The 8652-nt window shown below is 33.1% G+C and overlaps 1 pseudogene; it reads left to right on the top strand.

The window, feature by feature from the left end:
- Positions 1–5828: 5828 nt before the first annotated feature.
- On the top strand, positions 5829–5928 carry LOC122127575 (annotated as a pseudogene).
- Positions 5929–8652: the final 2724 nt, after the last annotated feature.

The raw sequence follows: 8652 nt of genomic DNA, 5'->3' as shown, positions 1-8652 counted from the left end.
TCATAGGAATCTTGAAGAACACATATATTCTGTCCTCTTAACAACTTATTTACTTTTAAAGTTATGGGTTTCCATAGAATGAAACTTTTCTGTTTTACTATGAGAAAGTTTAAATTTATTCTTTTTTCAAAATATTGGCAAGTATATTGTGAAAATATTGTCTAGTTAGATAACATTCAAGTTGATGGCCCTCTGATTAAAAAGGGGTAATTAATTCATATTTAATGCCAAATAGTATTGATTTTTAAAAGTTACTAAAAAATAATAATATCTACTATACCAATACAGTGAAATTTTATTTCATGTAGCTTATTTATTTAATTTAATTTTCTTGTCAAAGTTATGTACAGTGGAGTTACAGAAATTGTAAGGTAGTGAATACATAATGTTTCAAATTTGTTATCCCCTTTCTCATTTTTCTCACAGTTTTCCTTCACCACAATACCCCTCACAAGTTTAACGTACATTTCCATCATATTGTCTTGTGAGCATTTCTATTGCATTGGTTTGCCCTTTGTCCTGTTTCTCGCCATTTTGTTGTTCCTATTCCCTTCCCTAATTAAGGTAAATGTATACCAATACATAGGGTATCAAAATCAAATACAGCAGGGAATAAACCATAGGGAAAAATGCCAAAAGAAAATAAAAATCACATAGTGCATTAAAAACAACAACCGCAAATATAAATCTCTGTTTATCTTGGATTTCATTTTGCTTAGCATCAGCATATATGGTCATATATATAGCATAACAAAGGCCCTGGAAAATAATAGTTTCATGGACACGATATCATGAAAACAACATGTTAACTGTTTTTGATGGTAATGGTGGAATTAGGATTCTGTTAAAGGAATTTCAAAAGAGTTTTAAAGTTATGACAGGTAAATTTTAATTGTTCAAACTTTTTAACAAGTTATCCTATTAAAATTTTTTTTAAATTGCCTGGGAGAATAGGCTTTCATGCAAAGAAATCCATGGAGACTTAGCTCAGAGGGAGCAATGTGGGTGAGGATGACTCTTTTTCACACTAAACAAACAAACCTCACAAACCTTGCTGTAAATCCTGTAGGTAACCTTGAGAACTGTCCTTACCCAAGAAATATACTCTTACTGTGTGAAACAAGGTTGTAGTGGAATTTAAATTCAAAGTTCTTTAAAAAAAGACATCAAAATTGTGATTTGACCTTTACTTACCAAACAGTAATTCTCTGAAAAAGATAATTGGGGTCAAACTATGTAGGGAGAAAGTGCCTTCCACAATGAAAGAAGGTATTGGGTTTATACTTTTCTGTTTATAATACTTTCTACAATGTCTTTGCACATAAAGCACTGAAACACAGAAAAAAATCTGATTGGATACTTCAAACCAATGATTTCACATTTCTAAGTGGCTCAAAAATATAATATCATTATTAACATGAGACAGTGAAGACTTCTCTTATTACATAAGCAAAAAGTTTTGGGATCAGAAAAGAAGAGCAAATGGAAAAAGTAAGAAAACAGTGTTCTTAGAAGCCCTAGCTAAGCGTATTGGCTTCAGCAGTGGAGGGAGACCAAAACTTTTTAAAATAGATTGTCTTAATATTTTTGCTACCTAAAGTGGTTTTACAGAGCCTATTTGGCTCACTTCAATGCACACTAGATAGAATGAAGACATAAAAATAAATTCCACATCCAAATAAAACAGTTTTAAAAGAGAAACCATGAAGACATAGCAGTGGGGGAGGCCTTATAATCCTTCCACTTCACTAGACTTTAAGCCAAGAAGCTGTGTTTAATTGGAAATCAGGTAAGAGCTAAGAGGGGGACATAGAAATAGGACATAGAAGTACTGTCCTTTGTAACAGACATTGTCATCCAAGGTATGGGTGATTTAACTCTATTCTTCTCCAAAAATCTTGTTTCTTTGTTTTTTGGGGGCATCTGGTCGTGGGACCTGAACTCTGGGCCTGGGCGCTGCCCCTCAGCTCTTCAGCTCAAGGTTGGCACTCTACCACTTGAGCCACAGCGCCACTTCCGGCTTTTTTTCTTATGTGGTGCTGAGGAATCGAACCCATGGCCTCGAGCATGCAAGGCAAGTACTCTACCACTGAGCCAACTTCCCAGCCCCTCCATACATCTTGTTAAGCAAATGCAAGACCAAGAGAAAAATAATCTACTGAAGTAATTTTGCAAAGAATAACTTCACTGTTCCTGATATGGTATCTAACGAGAGTCTTAAGTGAGAAGATAAAAGTGGAGTATTCTTCGGTTTCCTCTAAGCATCTTGTTAGCAATCTAGATCTTTAAAGTTAGAAGTAATTGAACCAAAAAGTGGTGGAGTACTTATTTTTGTTGGCACTTTAGACACAAGAAGACTTTCAAGGTAAAAGAACAAAAAAGTATAGCTAAATATTTTTGATCACAGCTTCTTCGATTGTTTTTTTGGAGACAATGTTTTACATAAGAGTTTGTCCTCATTATCATAGATGTTGGGTTTTCATGGCAACCAAAGGCAAGAGGGAAGTTTAATGGACTCGCTTGGACAAGTAAACAGCATAATAGAAAAAATGGCAAATAATCTTTAGTGAATTACATTGACCGATTACTTTGCCAGAACAAAGAAGGAAAGACATAATTCAAAATCACTTGACTGAAAAGTATGAAAAAGAGTAGTAAAGAGAGATGAGAGAAAACATAGAGGACTGTTTTCTCTCCAGTGGAGTAATGGGTTTTGATCTTGTTTCTTCCATTCTATATTCACCAGCTATCAAGTGTATCTCAGGACTGGAATATCCAGTTCAGACAAAGAGATCTCCCATTAGAAAATATTTGCTGCAGATGTAAGTGATTTATAACCTTAGACAATCTATTTAAATCTGTTCAAAATTCTCCCCTACCCCAAACTGCCCTCTTTGAACAGTTGGTTTGCTTTTCCCATACTACCTTTGATTAACTATTTAAAATTTTGAGAGGTCATATTCATACTCTCTAGAGATTGCTGTTTGGTTGTGATATTTGTGTGTTTGGTTTTTGTTGTGTTTTTAACTGAATTTCAAAAGGTTGTGGTAGTGTGTTACAATTAAATATATCCATGTAATTGTCCAGTGCTTCTGGATCAGAGTCACTCCTTCTATCATTCTCAACCAACCCCTTCTCCAAGATTTATTTCAGATTTACCACTTCCTTTATCACATGTGTACATTGAATATTCTAGTTGTACTTGCCACTTTTTAATTTTTCATTCATTCTATGTTTTTACTAATATTCTTCTCTGGTTTCAACTTCTTGATAGTCATTCTGTTAAACTGTCTGTTCATACTTTGACAGGTTTATATACATTCCATGGCATTTCAAAACCTGCATATACTTGAACTGATATCAGCTTATATTTCCATAATTAATTCATCTGCAATAACAATTTGAAAGACTGGAGACGTGAAGGACCTAGACATGATTTTATTCTTATCCATTTGTAAGATTAATCTTTAGTCAACAAGAAAGTTTATAAATGGCTTAGAATGTTTTGCTAACTAGCAGTTTTTATAAATGTCTTCGTACAATGGTTTGTAATTATTTTATTTTACATGGGATAATATTTTCTACTACCTATAACTTTTGGGAAAAGAAGAAAACTAAAATTTATTACTGTGGAGGAATATGATAGAAATAGAAGACAGATTTTATGTTTGTCACATCTCTGATAAGTACCCATATTCAAGACTTGAAGTCATATTTCTTAAGGAAAACATCAAACAACATGATAAGGCAAATATTCTTGATCTTTTAAAATCAAAAAGAAAAAACCAAAAAGAAAAAAATCTTGAAGTTGTGCTGTGGCCCTAGTGGTAGAGTGCTAGCCTTAAGCTGAAGAGCAGAGGGACAGCGCCTAGGCCAAGAGATCAGGCCCCACGCCCAGACCCCCTAAAAAAATTATTTTAAAAGGAATATATTTTCAGGAGATTAAATATAGGTTACCATTGATTTGAAAATGACAACCTTTTTATACTACATAACCAAGTTTTACTGAAGTACCAGTGTTTTGAAGCACTAAGGATCTTCTCAATTAATGTTTTTCTGAATTCTATTTGACTTCTAATTCAAGTTTTCTGAGCCTTGGTAGACAAATTATGGATCTTATCTTTCCAGGAACTATTTTTTGGCCTACTTATACTGGACTGAAATCTTTCATTAATCATTAGGAGAGGGGTATTAAAGATATTCTTGTGACATTTGTGATCTTGTTCACTCATATGGGCTGGTCATCTGTAAATTGAAAGTGTGAATTACAGTAGTTTCTCTCAGAGTTTGTGATCTCATCTTTCATTTTAAGTTGCCTTGCATTTCACAATTGCTTACTGCTAAACCCTGTGTAATTGAGGCCCTAAATTATTATAGGAAATGAGAAGTTAAGATGAGTCTTCAATTACTTTCTGTTGGCATGTTGCATGGGCTTAGGTGAGAAGACTTGCCCTTGTTATCTGATGATGCAGATAACTGGGACCTGGGATCCTAGGACGCGTGGGTCCTGTAGAATAATAATACCTTTTGCACATCATATCAGCAATATTTGGGTATGATCAGAAATATGGGGAAAACCATTCTGGGTCCAGCGAGTTAAAACAATATACAGAGCAGCAGAGTAAAATCCCTTGCAGATTAGAGGAAAACAACATTTTTTTTTTTACCTTGTGAATTCAGTAGATTAAGAACACTTAGAAGGTATCATAAATTTATACCGAAGACATTGCATTGATACTTCTTATATTCTAATATATATTCTAAACCTAATTATTTATATTCCAATTTATTTATTGTAATAAATATCAATTTATTTGTCAAATCATCGATTAATTCTAGTAAGTTTCATTGTGTGAAATATAAAATTAGCACATATACATACAAACTTTATAACTATATGTAATATAAGGAAATATTTTTCATTGTTCTGTTGTGGTTAGGGTATCAAAGGCAACTCTGTTTTACAGTATTATTCCATTATCTCTACCTCAGAGTTTGGTAGAGTTAGACCTAAAGCTTTACCATTTGTAGATTTACAGCCTAGAGGCAAGAGGAAACACTGTCATTAAAACATTACCAATTTAAGGCCTAATATCAAGGAGAAAAATATGGACTTCTCCTGGATCTATGGAAATATTTGGTGATAGAAATTCAGTAGTGTATGTTCCTGCCTGGTTGGATGGTAGACAGGTCAGGACATTAGGTAATCATGCAAAAGAACAATTTTTTTCACCTTCTTGCTTTAGCTATTTTTGAAATGGTAGGTATAATAATTACATTTTGATAAAATACTTTCTATTCAGAACTGTTTATTTCTCTATGATCCCTTGTAACTAAGATTAGTTTTGTTCCACTAAGATAATCTTTGCTGTCAGGGTAAGATATTCTGTTTGGTCTGTTACTATATGGAAAAAGGGTAAAGGATCAGTAGACATTTGTGCCACTAAAACCTCATTTGGGAAATTTTAAGCTGCAAAAGTTTAGAAGTAGCACTTCAGCAAGGCTTACTTTGAATCCATTAGCTCCACAAAGCTAACTCAGTTGATAAATAAGTACTTGAAAAGCCATCTCTTTGAACCTAGCTATAAAGGCTTCAAAGTATGATCAAGTTTAAAATGAAAAATACTTAAAATAGTCATTGGCAAAAAAATGCAAGTGTGAGCAATCTACCGAATAATATGTTTTTTCCACTATACACAGAATTTCAGAGAAATAAGATCAATAGCATTGTTAGTAACAATAAGGTTTCCTTGTTACAAATAGACAACCAAGGAAAAATGCCTGTATAAAGATTGCATCATTAACTTCTTAAATTTTCAGGATACTACATGCTTCGGCAGCACGTATACATAAATTACAACAATATAGAGATTAACATGCCACTTGGACAAGGATGATATGAAAATATGCTAATTATTCCATATTTTTCATTCTTCAGTTGCTAGAAATGAAAAGCAGTTATTAAAAAGTTGATTACAAAAATACAAGTGTAACAACATATGTGATTCATATAATTATAGTTTGATATCAGTGTATTAAATCTTCACCTTAGAAATGTCTTTACATAGCATAACCTTTACAAAACTTTTGAAATTAGATAACATTTTAATTTTATCAGAAAGAAATAAAATACTATAAGGACCTAGGAGAAAAAAGAATCTCAAACTGTTTTTATATGGAATGCAATCTGTAAGGACACATTTATTAATGAATTTATATAATATATAACAATGTAGTATTCAAAGTATTATATCTAGGAGAGAATGAAATAGATTATGGACATTTTACAAACAGAATACAGAATATGTTAAAATATACTTTCTTTAGACAAGCACCAGAAATATCTTCAGATTCTGTACTACTCATTTCAACAGATACGGTAAAATTATTTCTGATTTAAAAAATCACAAGCTCTACAGAAATCATTATATATGTATACAAACAACTCTTGAATATATTTTGACATCAAAGTCAGGCAATTCATTTGGAAGAATACCATGGAATCCATGAATTTTAAAGTAAGCTATTGCTGTGGCTTTGTATTGTGAAAATATTTTGTGCAGAGACAAAGGATGGACTGGCATTTTTGAAATTTAAGTAACTTATCCAAATCATTAAGACATAGGAGAACAATTTGTACAGCCTTTCACAACTTCAAAGAGGTAGTCACACATACTTATCTTTTGGCAGTATCAAATGCAGTTTCTTCCAAGTTGTTCTTCAGACCTGGTTTAGTATAATGGTTCAAAAGAAGGAGATCAAACGTATCTTTGCTCTTTCTATTCCCAGCAGCAAGTTGCAAGGGGGTCAAGAGGCCTTTCGTTTAGACATTGGTATGTGTATCATGATGAAGTAAGAATGAAGCCACACTGGTATTATTCCACGTATAAGCACTGTGCAGGTGTGTCCAGCCATTCACAGTTATTGCATGAATATCTGCCTCGAGCCACCAACTCATGGAAAATGTCTCAGTGTCAACTGTAGGTTTCCTGATGAAGAGCGGTATACTCATCGTCATCCCTAGTATTCACACGAGTGGCCTTTTTCGAAAGTTTTCGCCACACTGTAGAAAGCCGATTAATTTCAGCAGGCCAAAGAAGAAATTTGCTTGGATCCTTCTCCATTTTTTTCTTGCAAATGATACCATTCCTCACTTTTTCATCTTCTTCCTTGTCTTCATCAGAATTCCCTAACCAGAGACTTTGAGTACCAGTCGGAATGAGGTGTCCATGTATTTCCCCAGTAGTTGATTTTGGTTTAATAATTAAACTTCAGTAGAGAAGCAAAAAGTTTAAAAACTGTTACAAAGTAAAGTAATTAATCAGAACATGTTACTATTCATACTAATCATAAGCTGAATTTATAGTGATAGTCAAATATGTAAGAAATGAGACAATTTGCCATACATTTGCACTTAATAAGTGAGAAAGAGTTTTCTAGGTCTTTTAAAATATATCTTAAGTTTAATAAAGAACCTATTCTGTGACATCATATGATAATCAGATAAAGCTGATATTAGAGCAAAGAACGGATTCTACTAAGTTTTTGCATATTAATGTATATACTTATTTTGGTTGTGGGAAAGTGGGGATTTCGACTTGAGTTATTGCTCTTGCTAGGCTGGCGTCATATCAGTGGTTAATTTTAGGATAGGTGTTCCCTTTCCACAAGAACATGCACCTGATCTGTCATTTTAGCCTTCCCAACATCAATGGCATCAGAGTTGCAGACCAACTTGTCTAGCTTCCTACCTTGGCTGGCCTGGATTCCGCAGTCCTTCCAATCTTTGCCTGTAGATAGTGCAGTGTGGTAGAAATGATTCAATGCACCCAGCTATAGATTGAGAAGGAGGTCCACTAAACTTTCGGCCTGGTTCTATTTTTAAGCCTCCTCAGTAGTTACGAGTAGAGGTGGAAGCCCCTGGTGCAAAGCAGTAAGAGTATTTTTCAAAGTTACTAGACATATATATGACTTGTGATTACCTCAGGAAAAAAATTCAAAAAATAACTTTAAATATTCACATTATAAATATTTTAAAAACAAAATATATGTGTCTGAATAATTTACATGTGTAAAAATCATGCAAAATTATATTAACTAGTCCTACAACTCTGAAGAAAGAATTACCCTAAAGAAACAGAAGAAAATAATTAAGTTCAAAATTTGAAATTTAGAAAATTAAATGAAGTATACTCTTTAGATGACTTAAGTAACTGTAAACCCTCTGCATATAAATTTTCTTATAAAAATGCATGAACAAAGAAAGCAAAAGTACCCATTGATCAATAGCACCAGCAAAAGCATCAGTAGTTCTTTTTTTGAGCATACAAAAAAAATCGATGGAAGAAATAACAATGTTCCTTCCATAAGAAATGTACTTATTTATGTAACTGTAACCCCTCTGTACATTACCTTTGCAATAAAATTAAATTGAAATTAAAAATATACTGAACAAGGGATCTTCAATCATATTATGACAAATTTCTAATCAGACACTAGATTAAATATTAGACAGCAAGGGCAACACATTTAAGGTGTTAAAAGGACATATCTAATACCAACCTTTCTAACAAATATATATACTTCCCCCATGGGAGAGATGAGCTAAGTACCTAACAATGGCTCAGACATATAACCTTAACTACTCAGGAA

This window comes from Dipodomys spectabilis, unplaced genomic scaffold (genome assembly GCF_019054845.1).
Source record: "Dipodomys spectabilis isolate Male_0828 unplaced genomic scaffold, ASM1905484v1 ptg000303l, whole genome shotgun sequence".
Lineage (NCBI taxonomy): Eukaryota > Metazoa > Chordata > Mammalia > Rodentia > Heteromyidae > Dipodomys > Dipodomys spectabilis.
This window is presented reverse-complemented; position numbering and strand designations above follow the sequence as displayed.